Raw genomic sequence first — 13,751 nt, 5'->3', positions numbered from 1 at the left:
GCAGCCAATCACAGTATAGCTACATTCAAGGGCAGAGAGAAATAAATGCATATACACTCACTTACATGGGCTCACCTAATTTTCTCTACTCTTATAAGGTTCAGGAACCCCAGCCTGGTCTTCCCATATTAATTCATTAAGACAATACTCACAAACATGTTCACAGGCCAAAAGACTGTGAACAACTCTTCATCGAGACTCTTTTCCCAAGTGATTCTAGGTTGTGTCAAGTTGGCAATTGAAGCTAATGTACACAGAGACTGTTGTGAAAGAAAACACCCTCAAGAGGTAAGAATAAACTGGTCAGTGGTGGTGCACACCTTTAGTCCCAGCACTTCGGAGGCAGAAGCAGGTGGATTTCTGAGTTCGAGGCCAGCCTGGTCTACAGAGTGAATTCCAGGATGGCCAGGGCTACACAGAGAAACCCTGTCTAGAAAAACCAAAAAAAAAAAAAAAAAAAAAAAAAAGAGCTAAGAATAGACAGTGGCCAGAGACCATTGTATCAGGAGGATTGCTACAAGGTTCAAGATGACCCCACCTGAGACATCCAGCCTCATGGACCAAACAACTATTGGATTCTTGGACATTCTGTTAGCAGACTGCCATTGTTGGAGTAGATAGACCACAGCTTATAAGCCACTATAATAAAGTGTGTGTGTATATGTGTGTGTGTGTGTGTGTGTGTGTGTGCGCGCGCGCGTGCGTGTGCATCATCATCATTTGAGTTCTGTTTCTTTGGAGAACCCTAACTACTACGACATGCTATGGGCTGTAATAAGTAAGACAGGCAGCATGGCAGGAAGGCAGTGTGAGCAGAGATGAAAGCACAAAGAAATCATAATAACAAAGGAAATACTAGAGGTAAAAGAACTGTAACAGATACAAAGAATAATGTGAGAGATTTATAGACAGGAGGGATGCAGGCAAGGAAAGGAGCTTTGACTTTGAGTACATCTTAATAGAAATCTCCAAAACTGACAGAGAGAGAGAGAGAGAGAGAGAGAGAGAGAGAGAGAGAGAGAGACCAGAAAGAGACCCACAAACACCCAGTTAGTAGAACTTTTACAAAGGACTGGAGACTACACACAATAAAGCTAAGTTTGTCTTCCCAGCAATGACATTGGGGCAACTGAACATCTGCATGAAAAAAAAGAAGAATTTAGTCACAGACTTTAGATTCTACACAAAATTAACTCAAAATAGATTATAAATATAATTGTAAGATGTAATGATATAAAACTCCTAAAAAATAGCATTGGATAAAATTTAGACAACCTTGGATTTGATGTTGAATTTTTGCTCATAATATCAAAGTTTCATCATGTTGAATTCTCTGCAATAAGGAGGATATCATTAAAACTATGATTTTTGCCTCCACAAAAGGTGTTTGAAAGGAAGAAAAATTAAGTGGGTGAAGTTGGAGAAGATATCAGTAGATGACTGGTAAGAGTGCACACAAAGCACACACACTGCTCTAAATACTCAACAATAAGAAACAGGCACCCATTGAAAACCAGGCCAAAGATTCTAACAGGCATCCCTAAAACTAAGACAAGCAGAAAGTGAATAAGTACACAAAAGAATACACTACATCATATCTTAATGCAAATTAGAGCAATGATGTCAGCAACTCATTCGGAAGAACAAAGCCAGAACTTGGAGAGCACCAGCTGCTGGCCAGGGTGCACATAACAGGAGCATCCATGCATGTAGTGGAAATGCAAAACAGCGCAGCCACCTTGGAAAATAGTTTATCCCTATAAATTAAACACTGTCTCTATAATACAATCTAACAACTATGATCCTTGGTATTTACCTTGAATAGTTGAAAACTTATATTTACATTAGAACTTGCACATGGATATCTATTTGTAATCACCAAAACCTGGAATCAATTGCTGTTTCTTCTATGGGTGGATATACAGACTGTGATATGGAATATCACAGTGGAATAGTACTCTGTCAGGAGCCGCCCGAACGCTCCTACGTCCTCCATTACAAGATGGCGCCTACTTCCTGTTCTTGCTGAGCCGTAAACAGGCCGAGTGCGCGTGCCGGAGCGGAGTTTCCCGCCACTGAGTCTCTGCCTACCTCGTGGCGTCATACGGGGTGATGAGCCGCAGCCATCCAGGGTACGCCACGTCCAAGGCGGGAGGACTTGCCTATATAAGACTTGGGTTCGCGCTCCCTCGGGGTCTCCGCCCTGTAAGCTTATGCTCTCCCTCTCAAGATGCAATAAAGCTTTCTACAGAAGGATCCTAAGTGTGCCGCTTCGTTCTTGCTGGCGAGACGGAAGCGCAGGACAGTACTCAGCACTAAAAGAACAGGAGCTGTGAAACTATGTTATTTACTTTTCTTATGACAACATGCCTGACAGAAAGCACCTAAGAGAATAAAATTTATTGTGGCTCACAGTTTGAGGGGACACAGTCCATTCTATCCAGGAAGGCATGCTGGCAGGTGGAGACAGGTTGAGGTGGAGGGAGCTTGCCAACATCTGGGCAGATCAGAAAATGGGGATTCTGGTGCTCTGCTGGATTTCTCATTTTTCTTTTTATTCAGGCTGGGACCGCAGCCATGGGATATCAAACCGCATATTCATGGCAGGTCTTCTTCCCCATTAGCACTGTCTGGAAATATCCTTACAGACACGTCCAACAAGGATGCCTTCATACATTTTAGATCCAGTCAAATTGATCATGAAGAACATCTATCACAGAAGTGACAGGCGTGGAAGACATTAGCTCACTTTGTGGTGTGAAATTCTAGTCCTATCACTCTGATTAACAAAACTTTATTGTTGGCAGAGAGGGGCTAGGACAGAGAGCCCAGAAGACTGTGAGGGCTATGAAACTGTGTAACTTTGTGTTTTTCAGAATCCACAGCAGGTTTAGCAGAAGGAAAGGGACTCCAGTGAGCGCTGTGGACTGTGGGTGATTTGTCAATGTAGGCCCATGGATTGAGACACATGTGACACTCTGTTGGAGATGTGGACAATGAGGGACACTGTGCATGTTTAAAGAAGGGGAGATACCAGATTGCTCTGTGCCTCTGGTTGATTCTGCTATAGAACCCAAGGTGCTCTAAAATGCACAGTTTTGCAGCAAAATGTTGGACAAGAAAGGTTGATTTAGGCAGGAGGCGACAGCTCAGGGGTACAAAGACTCCCACTAATTCAGATTGTAACATAGATATGGGGCAGGCAGCAAGGAGTGCTGGAAGCTGAGTTGGGAAGAATGCTGGAATCACCCTCAGAAGTGCATCAAAAGCACCTGCCTGCAATCCCACCAGGCAACCTGTTGTTTTGTATTGATGAAGTGGCGTTCTTTAAGTCTTCTAGTTGTTCTAAGGATCAGCCAGGGTCATCAGCCACTGCTGTGAAACATTGCTGCCCATGTGAGAGAGCAGTTTTATCCCAGAGACGACCTGAAGTAACCAAGCAAAAGGTTCACCTCTGTCAGGGAACATTGTTCATCTTTCCTATGACTCCCTTTCCTCGAGGGTGACTCCCTGCCCTCAGCTAGTCATAGCCTGTACCAGGGAGGAATATATTATGTTCTGGCGGGAATTTTCTTCATGACCTGACTCTGCATTTGCTGACTTTTACTTCTCTATTGGCCTTTCTCCTTCTTCTTTGACAGGTGTTTCCCCATTGCTGCCAGAGTGCCCTAGAGACAGAAGGGTTCTCAGTGTGGCTCCTCATTTGCCACCTCCTCAGCATGCTGCTGCCAGCACTTGACTACCACTCTCAGTTCTGTGTCATAAATAGCCATTCAGACTCCACCCTGAGCAGAACATGCCCTTTCCCTGTGAAGGGCATCGGCTGCCATCTTTGGAACCTGCAGCAGGCCCTTCACTCCTGGGCTCCTTGGCCACATACCCACTCAAACGCTAGTATTTTGTCAGCTTTGTTTCTTTGAATTTGTTTTTCCTGTTGCTTTTGAATACTTTCCTGAAGTCAATGTGTAAATAATTCCACACTGTGGGTCCTTGCTGCAAGCTTGTCGTCCCATGTTTCATCGCAGGGGTGAATGGAGTCCTGGGGTGTTTCCCTAAGCTACTTATCAGCTATTCTCTGGATCCTTCCTTTTGAAGAAATAATGGATTTTTACACAGTTTTAGATGCCTAAGGCTGAGTGAGCTATAAACAACCAAACTTTCTTTTTCATGGTCCTGGTAGCCAAGAAAAAGATGTCAATATAATCAGGTTCTGGATTAGGAAGGTAGGTTCTGGCACCAGGGAGCCAGGAGACTTCACAGCCCTCTGTGCACAGCTCACCAGGAAAGAGTGATCTCCTAGCAGTGCTTTCACTTCTGAGCTCAGAGGTGAGATCTCCAACTTCTCTCTGGAGGGGAACAGCTAGGAGCACACAGGGCAGAAGATCAGTGGAGCAGCTGGGACAGAAGTCTTCCTGCCACCATTGGCACCAAGGAGCCAGGAGACTTTACAGCCTTCTGTGCAAAGCCTGCCAGGAGAGAGTGATCTCCCAGCAGTGCTTTCACTTCTGAGCTCAGAGGAGTAAGGACACAGGCTTACAGGCCCACAGAAGGAACAAACACTAGCCAGAGACAACAATACCAACTAGCACCAGAGATAACCAGATGTCAAGAGGCAAGCATAAGACCCCTACCAACAGAAACCAAGGCCACATGGCAACATCAGAACCAAGTTCTCCCACCACAGCAAGTCCCGGGTACCCCAACACACCAGAAAAGCAAGAGTTGGATTTAAAATCATATCTCATGATGCTGATAGAGGGCTTGAAGAAAGACTTAAATAACTCCCTTAAAGAAATATAGGAGAACATTGGTCAACAGGTAAAAGCCCTTAAGAGGAAACAAAAATCCCTTAAAGAAATATAGGAGATCATGGGTCAACAGGCAGAAGCCCTTAAAGAAGAAACACAAAAAGCTCTTAAAGAATTACAGTAAAACACAAACAATCAAGTGAAAGAGCTGAATAAAACCATCCAGGATCTAAAAGTAGAAGTAGAAACAATAAAGAAATCACAAAGTGAGACATCTCTGGAGATAGAAAACTTTGGAAAGAATTCAGGAGTCATAGATGCAAACATCAACAGCAGAATACAAGAGATAGAAGAAAGAACCTCAGGTGCTGAAGATACCATAGAGAACATTGACTCAACAGTCAAAGAAAATGCAAAATGCATAAAGCTGGTAACCCAAAACATACAGGAACTCCAGGACACAATGAGAAGACCAAACCTAAGGATTATAGGTATAGACAAGAGCGAAGATTTCCAACTTAAAAGGCCAGTAAATATCTTCAACAAAATTATAGAAGAAAACTTCCCTAACTTAGAGAAAGAGATGCCCATGAACATACAAGAAGCCTTCAGAACTCCAAACAAACTGGACCAGAACAGAAAATCCTCCCAGCACATAATAATCAAAACACCAAATTCACTAAACAAAGAAAGAATATTAAAAACAGTAAGGGAAAAAGGGCAAGTAACTTATAAAGGCAGATCTATCAGAATCACGCCAGACTTCTCACCAGAGACGATGAAAGCTAGAAGATCCTGGGCAGACCTCATACAGACCCTAAGAGAATACAAATGCCAGCATACTATACCCAGCAAAACTCTCAATCATCATAGATGGAGAAACCAAAATATTCCATGATAAAACTAAATTTACACAATATCTGTCCACAAATCCAGCCCTACAAGGGATAATAGATGGAAAATGGCAACACAAGGAGGGAAACTACACCCTAGAAAAAGCAAGACAGTAATCTTCTTCCAAAGATATCCACACAAACATATAAATAACATCAAAAATAACAGGAAGCAACAATCACTATTCCTTACTATCTCTTAACAACAATGGACTCAACTCCCCAATAAAAAGACATAGACTAACAGAAATATTTCTCATGCAAATCTTCAATTTTATCAGAAAATATTTGAAATTCCCCCTTTTAATTAATTTAGTAATGTTTTATGTCTACCATTTTATCTGCATTATTTTTCATGATAATCTTCAATTTTAATATGTCTTTCTATATATTTCCTCTATTTTATCGGAAATGTTTTCAATGTAGATCTTTTTATCACAAATGTTTCTAATTCCACCTTCAATTAATTTAGAAAGTTTTTATATCTACCATTTTATATGTAAAATTATCCATGAAATAGTCAATTTTAACATGTTTGTCTATATATTTCTTAAATTTTACCAGAAATATTTTCCATGTAAATCTTCAATTTTATCTGAAAATGTTTACAATTCCACCTTCAATCAACTTAGAATTATCTTTATGCCTATCATTTTATCTGTATAATTTCCATGATAATCTTTAATTTCAAAGTTTTTCTATATATTTCTACAATTTTATCAGAAATATTTTCCATGTAAATCTTCAATTTTATCAGATAATGTTTATAATTCCACTTTCAATCAACTTAGGGATACTTTTATGCCTACCATTATTATATCTATATCATATTTTCCATGATAATCTAAAATTCTAACATGTTTTTCAACATTTTTCTACAATTTTATCAGAAATATTTTCCATGTAAATCTTCAATTCTATCATAAATTTTTTCTATTTCATATCTCAATTAATTTAGCAATGTTTTACATGTCTACCACTTTACTCTTTGATTTTCCATGAAAATTGTCAATTTTAAAAAGAAAGGTGAGTTCTCATTGCTTCTTGAGACAGAGAAAAGGTCAAAGGGCTTCCTCTGCTCCCTTCAGTCATAGCACTCTTATTCTAGAGGCATCTATCCTCATGACCTCCATACCAGCTAAAGGTCCAACCACAAAACTGGACCACACGGTGGAAAGAGAGGGATTTCAACACACACGTTTGGGGAGCATAAGCATTGGCTTTGATGCACAGACACAACAATCTCCTCTCCAGGAAACGCTGAGCATAGTGCAGACTTGGGTGTGAAGTGGTGGTGACCATGAGACACACACCCTTGTGCACCAGACCTTCAGGGTGTTCTCTCTGTCTCCTGCCTTCAACGCTGGGCAACGGATGGCTCTCTTGGGGATGCCGTTCTCTCAGCTCCCCTTTATGTCCAGAGGTGTGGCTGAAGGCATTGTCAAATTCGACCTCAGTTTCAACCAATAGCATGTAGTCTTTGTTCTATTTTCCCAAGGTAACACCTTTGAGGCCTCTTTCAATGAAAGATTATTTTTTAAAAACTACATCCAGACTGTGCTGTGCAAGCACATTACCACTGGTGGTTTCAAGTCACACAGGATCAGTTTCTCTTTGGGGAGGTGAGGGACACATTCCTGTGCGTCTATCTCCTCTCCCCAGGACTTCAGATGTTTTCTTTCTTTGACCTCAGATCATCTGTGTTTCCCAGGAAAGAGTTCTTATTCTCTGGGCCAAATCTAGGCATGCTGTGTTTTGATATTTTCTTGACATGAAGGACGTAAGAGTTACCATGAATCATGTCTATGTTCTGTGGGACATCAGAGTATGAGTGTTGCCACTCAGCTATGTTAAGGTCAAACTGCTTCAAAACATTCCCGGAAAACATCAGATTGTGACTGGTTTCTAAGAAGATATTTTAGACTTGTCAACAAACTTCTAGAATGCAGTCAGTTATTGAGATTCAAAATATACACCAGGAAGAATATAATTCCAAGTATTTTTCTGTTTATGTCATAATTAAAAGTAAAATCTGCCTGTTATTGAAAGGTATACTTTTAAAAAGAAAAGTCCTTTTTGCTTTAAAGATTCAACATTCATCAAAAGTCTTAGTTAAGTTCTGTTCTCCATCCTGATATTTTTCTCAGACAGCATGGGCACTGGTTATTTGCTCAACAACTAAGTTGCAGACAATGACATCATATCCCTTCACTTACGCCCTTTCGCTTGTCAAAACTGGCTTAAAAAATGTTCTTGCTGAAATGTTTCCAAATTATACTAAAATATGTTGATTGCTATTTTTAAAAATTTACACATCAAAATTTGTCTAAAAGAGACTGACTTAAGCTTTCCACCATTGGGTTGATGCAGGTTGAACATTTGTGATGCAAATGTCTGAAACCTGGAATGCTCCAAAATCGAAAACTTTTTAGTGTCAATGTACAGCCAAAAGTCTGGTGCTTTGTGGACATTGTGCATGTTATAGTTTGTATCTTGAGTGTGCCCTGAGACCCACAGGCTAAAGGCACGGTCCTTCATTTGATGCTATGGGGAGACAGCAGTACACTTAGGTGATGAAGCTTATAAGAGAGAAATTGGGTCATTTGTGGACATACCCTTGAAAGCACTATTAGAGGCCCGGCCACGCCACGTGTTTTGCTTCCCAGTTACCACAAGCTGAGCAGCTCCTTGCCAGAGCAAGGTCTGAAACCCTGGTTCTAAATAAACCTTTCCTCACTAGAAGTTACCTCAAGTATCTTGTTACAGTGACAGAAGCTGAGCAACACGGCACACAGACTTGCTTTCATAGACAAAGTGACTTAAAACATTGTATGAAGTTACCTGTAGACCGTGTCTAATGATTTCACATCTAGATTTGGGTCTCATCCTCAAGACTTCTCCATGTATATGAAAATATTCCAATCATACCCCCTAAAAAGACCCTGGAACTATTCTGGTCCCACTCTCTGGGAGAAGGGATATTCAATCTGCAGCAAAATTTTCATTTTCTGTCTCCTGTAAGCTAGTCACTCGTCTAAAGAAAATGCAGTTCTTATCCTGAACAGATTCATAAATAGATGCTTTGGGGTCTCAATATCCTCTCATACAGACTGTAACATGGAGAGGGAGCAGGCTGAGGTGGGTGGGAGGAGCTGGAAACTGAGTCAGGAAGACTTACCCACAGGGATGACCGAACCCTAGCCTGCAGTGCTACTGGACATTCTGTTTGGTTTTTTGAGACAGGGTTTCTCTGTATAGCCTTGGCTGTCCTAGAACTCACTCTGTAGACCAGGCTGACCTCGAACTCAGAAATCTGCCTGCCTCTGCTTCCGCCACCAGACATTCTGCTGTTTAGTATTTTGAACTCCCTGAGCCCTGGGTTCTTTTTACCTTAAATGATTGTGTTACAGAAGACATCAGACTCAATAGCTAGCGGATGCTACACACAAATCCTAGCCCCCGTGTGGCACTAACATGAGGCTTACACATGTGGAAAGGTTTCTGAATCTCCTTTGTCACGTAGGAGATAGACTCTAACCCTCAGGGGTGTGGATGTTTGAGGACAACTTGCAGAAGTAAGTTCTTTCCTTCCATTTATGAGTATGTATAGGGTTGGTCTGGGGCTGCTTGTACTCAAATGCTAAATTCTGCACCCCAATATCTGATTGCTCCGAGACAAGGAGACCCTCCTGTATACCAGCTTTTGTTGTTTAAACATTTCTCCCCAAGTTGTCCTTGATTGACTAACAAAAAGCCTACAGCCTGGGATGGACTGAAGAGGGTGGGCAGAGTGAAGGCTCCAGGCTTGGGATCTCAGGCAGGGACCATGAAGGAGAGAGAAGAAGGAAGATGTCGCCTTGGGCTACATGGATGGTGAAAGCATGCCCACGAGGTACAGTCTGGTGGAGTAGGAGCTGCCCAGGCAGAACGCGGCAAATGATATCTTGGGACTATACACAGGGAAGTAGAGAAAATAGAACAGAGGGCTGATATCTGCTCATCTCTAGTGCTTTAAGGCTTATTGTAAATATAAAGATTTTTGTGCTTTTATTTGAGAACTACGATGTGGCCTCTGTGAGATAGAAACCCCCAAATAATATTTACCACAACAAATGTGGATCTGGGGATCAAACACCGGCCACCACATTGTCTGTAAGCAGTTCCTCCTCTTGTTTCTTCTGCCTGTGCCCCCGGATGGGAGGCCTTCTCTCCTGATTCAGATGGAGTACTAGCACTCGGTCACACAGGAAGAATGTCCTTTGTCTAGGACGCTGTAATATGGCAGGAGGATGGTTGGGTACCAGCTCTGGAACTCACCACGGGCTCTGACACAGCCCAGGGTGCAGGGGCAGGTGGATGAAATGTCACAGCCACATTACCTGCTTCAGGGAGAAGCTGGGCAATGTGCTCTGCACAGCATCTTCTTCCCTGCACATACAGGAGAGGTCATCTGGGAATTAATTGATTGGATATTTACATTGGATCATTCAGACCAAGGGAAGTTTGTAAAGAAACAGTCAAAGGGCCAGTGAGATGGCTCTGTAGGTAAAGCGCTTGCTGTGTAAGTCTGACTGCCTGCAGTTGATTCCCAGAACCCAAGCAAAGGTGAAGTGCAGGACTAACTCCTGAAAGCTGTCCTCTAAATTGCACACGTGCACCAGGGCATGGTGCTCCCCTTCCCTACATGTATGTCATGTACATACCATACTATACCATACTTATGGTGATGATATGATGATGAGTATAAATACTTTAAATAAACTGGGTCAGGACTTTTAGAGGAACGGCTGAGGAGGGAACTGAGGTGTGCCCAGTGCTGGCCAGGAGAGCCTGGCGCGAGGGTGGGACATGCTCCGCAGCCCTTTCAGCTGCTTTCAATTAGGCCAATGTTTAATTTGGTTTCAGTTCCCCGAGGGGATGCTCAGGACTGAGACACCCCAATTTAAACCTCAGCATGTGGACAGGCATGGTTTCTGCACACTTCATATTTGCTAGTTCCTCTTTTCTCGGGTCACTTATTACAGGAAGTGAATTATTAATCTTAGAAAGGGGGGTCGGCCAGGTGCAGTAGCTTTTTCTTTTCAGGGGCTTATAGCAAACCTATGAGAGCCATGGATTTGAAAGGAGACCTATAGCCTTAAGCAGTTAAGAAGCACTGAGTTGATATTCCTGCTTTTCCCTGTCTCCTCCTTTAGAGGGATATTTCTCTCACATACAACAGAATGACATTACAAAGCACAAGATGGAATGCAGTGACTTCATTTCCTAATTAAGTGTCACATCCAGGAAAGTGATACTCAAACCAGGGATACTGGAAAGGAAAACATACCACCATCGACACATGTCCTGTTGGGTTCACGCCCCATAAATTCAGCTACAGGTGAAGCTAAGGAAATGGACATTTTGAGATACAGCGTTTGCACCTGTCTTCAGATCACAGGCTGTTTGCATCCCTATGCCGACATTACCATGTCTAGTCAGTTCACATCTTACAACACGATTCCAGAAAAAGCAATAGAATTATGTTTACCTTTTTTGTTTCAGTGGAACTGTATCTTCCTACCCTACAGTACAGGACTTCAACCCCTGTGGGACAGTCTGACGTGGTTGAGATCTAAATGATGACTGTTAAATTAAATAATTCCCAAGATGACAAAACGTTGCTGATTCAAATGTAAAGTGCTTTATGTGTAGTGTGCCTGCATGCGTGAACTGAGCAGCTTTAAATATTCTTCTAACCATAATTATCTAACATTTTCCTTTTTTAAAAAAATTAATTTTTTTTAAAATTATTCTCTGAGTGGTATTTTGATAGTTTTATTTAAAATTAAAAAAAAAAAAAAACAAAGTGTTTGGTAGATACAAGAGTTTGCTTTTTTCCACTGCAGTTGGCTGTGGAGTTCTGACATTTCTCTCAGTGGGTCATCATGACCGTCCCCCTCTCCCCCTTCCCCCCCCCCACTACAGTTTATCTCATAGATCACAGTGGTGGCTCAGAGCCCTCTCTGCCTGTGTAAGCCTCAGGTTAGTGTCACACAGGTTAGGATTTGTATGTAGCATCCACTAATGTCCAATGTCTTCTTCTGCAACACATTCATTTAAGGCAAAAAGAACTCCGGGCTCAGGCAAGTTCAAAATATGCAGTGTCAGCTATGTGATTTTCAAAGTTGGCAGGAGTTCCCACCAGTGTGGAGGTCAGGCAGTCTCAATGTTTAGAGAGAGGCACATTGTTGAAAACGGGAACTCCCATGCCTGGCTGAGCATTTTGGGAAATTCTCCCATCTCTCGAGTCCATTTCTTTGAATTAACCGTATACGGTATTGTTGACAGTTTCATTACAGCTTGTTCAGGAAGAACCCCCCACACAGCCTGCCGGAAATACAGTTCTCCTGCTTTACAGGGTTATCTCCTTTCAGAAACATCCAGACCGGACACTGGGTCCTCACTATGGAATCTACCTTACAATGTCACTTGAGGAATGGTTGTTTCTTTGATAAACTGAGATCACACTAATGTCAGTAACCATCTCGATGTCCATCTAATAGGATTTTAGAAGCAGCATACATTCCTAGTGGGGCATGCAAATAGACAAGCCCCAAACTTCCGAGGTAACTGAACATGGCTGGGAGACGTTATGGAGCCTGGGATGTAATACTAGCCACCAACGTTTTGGGGACACTGTTTTCTTTACAAGATCCCAAAGCAAACCTAGGGGACCTTTGCACTTAATGCAAACTGTCTGTTTACCCAAAGTTACATGCCATTAGTTAGTTACATGCATTAGTTAGTTACATTACCTAAAGTCTCCTTCGTAAAATCACACACACCGCTTCCCTCTCATTCTCTCACACTACACAGCACTCACACGGAGTTAAGTCTTGTCTCCGAGAGCACATCCGACAGCAGTCTTTTAGGCAAAACAAGGCCACATGTAAACATCACTGCAGCCCTCCGAGTTCTCCGAGGAGCCTACGGTGCAGCCCAGAGAGGAGGGGGCGTCGGGGCGGAGCCAGAGAGGGGCGCTGAGGGAAGCTAAAGCTGGACCGGGAGCCTTACCTTGGTGACCCTGATTAGGAGGTTAGAGAGGAGAGCAGTTGTGCTGAGCGGTGGATAGTGGCTGTCCGCTTTAAGCTGTTGTGCTTTGGGGGTCTGGGGTGCAAACAGCCCCGAGTTCCCCTGCGCTCCAGACACAGATTCTTTCTTGCTCCGGAACAACCTGGACTTTGTCTGGCTCCTCCTTGCTCAACACCGGAGTTAACAACTATGCTCCAGGTGGAGCGGTCCCCAGAACGGGTGCACACATCCCGGGGGTTCTGGTCACAGCTTCCCCAAACTGGTGGGGGGGGGAGGGAGGGGAGTCACTGCACACCCTGGGAATCCAGCCGTCGTCACGAGTCGGTAGCCGGATCCATCACTCTTTTCTGACCTCCACGCTCCTCTAAGTCCCTGCAATTTACATGGCCCGCCCTCGCCCCGCCCGCGACAATCCCTCCACGTGGCCCTTGCAGACGTTCCCAGCGCTCCCCCTACACTAAGAGTCTAAGTGCCTGCTCCGCGTTTATCACCCCGCTCCCCTCCAGCGACTCTGCATCCCTTGCTACCAGGGCCAGCATCGCCCTACACGCCCCTCGCGAGTTACTGCGTCTGTGCAGACTCTCCTAAGTTATGCAGCAGTTCCTCAGCTCCTATTGTGGGAGCATCAGGCTTAAGTCCCTGCTGTGGCTTGCAGCAAAGAGGACCCGGAGCCATCGGGGGGTCCCATTTCAGCAGGGTTCAATGTCCGGTTGCACAAACCCCCAGGTTATCTGGGTTTTAAGGGGCCCGGGTGCAGAAGGGTTTTCTTTTGCGGTCTTTCCCAAGCTGGTTCTCCAGAACCCCTTGCATCAACTTAGTTACGTTCATGCTCAGTCAGCGCTCCTTCTGACCAGCCACCAGAAGACGCCCAAGGACTTGAGAAGTGACAGTGACGTGGCAAAGGCTTGGTTGCTCATCCAGTAGTTGGAAGAAGCTACTTTATTGTAATTTTCTCAAGGCAGGAAGGGATGCTGTGAGCTGTGATTAGCACCTGCCTGTGTTGTTTATTTATCCGTGACACACCAGGCACCGGGCA

The 13,751-nt window shown here is 43.5% G+C and overlaps 1 protein-coding gene across 1 annotated transcript in view; it reads right to left on the bottom strand.

Annotated features, from left to right (window-relative positions):
- The window catches only part of Sgcg (sarcoglycan gamma), a 67,513-nt gene extending 54,359 nt beyond the window's left edge, over positions 1 to 13,154 (bottom strand). The window contains exon 1 of the mRNA XM_052191264.1: positions 12,698 to 13,154. The gene's annotated coding sequence lies outside the window, so the exon portion shown is untranslated. The remainder of the gene's footprint in view (positions 1 to 12,697) is intronic.
- Between the last annotated feature and the right edge of the window lie 597 nt (positions 13,155 to 13,751).

The sequence above is a fragment of the Apodemus sylvaticus genome, chromosome 8, assembly GCF_947179515.1.
Source record: "Apodemus sylvaticus chromosome 8, mApoSyl1.1, whole genome shotgun sequence".
In the NCBI taxonomy this organism is placed as follows: domain Eukaryota; kingdom Metazoa; phylum Chordata; class Mammalia; order Rodentia; family Muridae; genus Apodemus; species Apodemus sylvaticus.
Note: the sequence above shows the minus strand (reverse complement) of the source record. Positions and strands in the feature narration are given on the sequence as shown.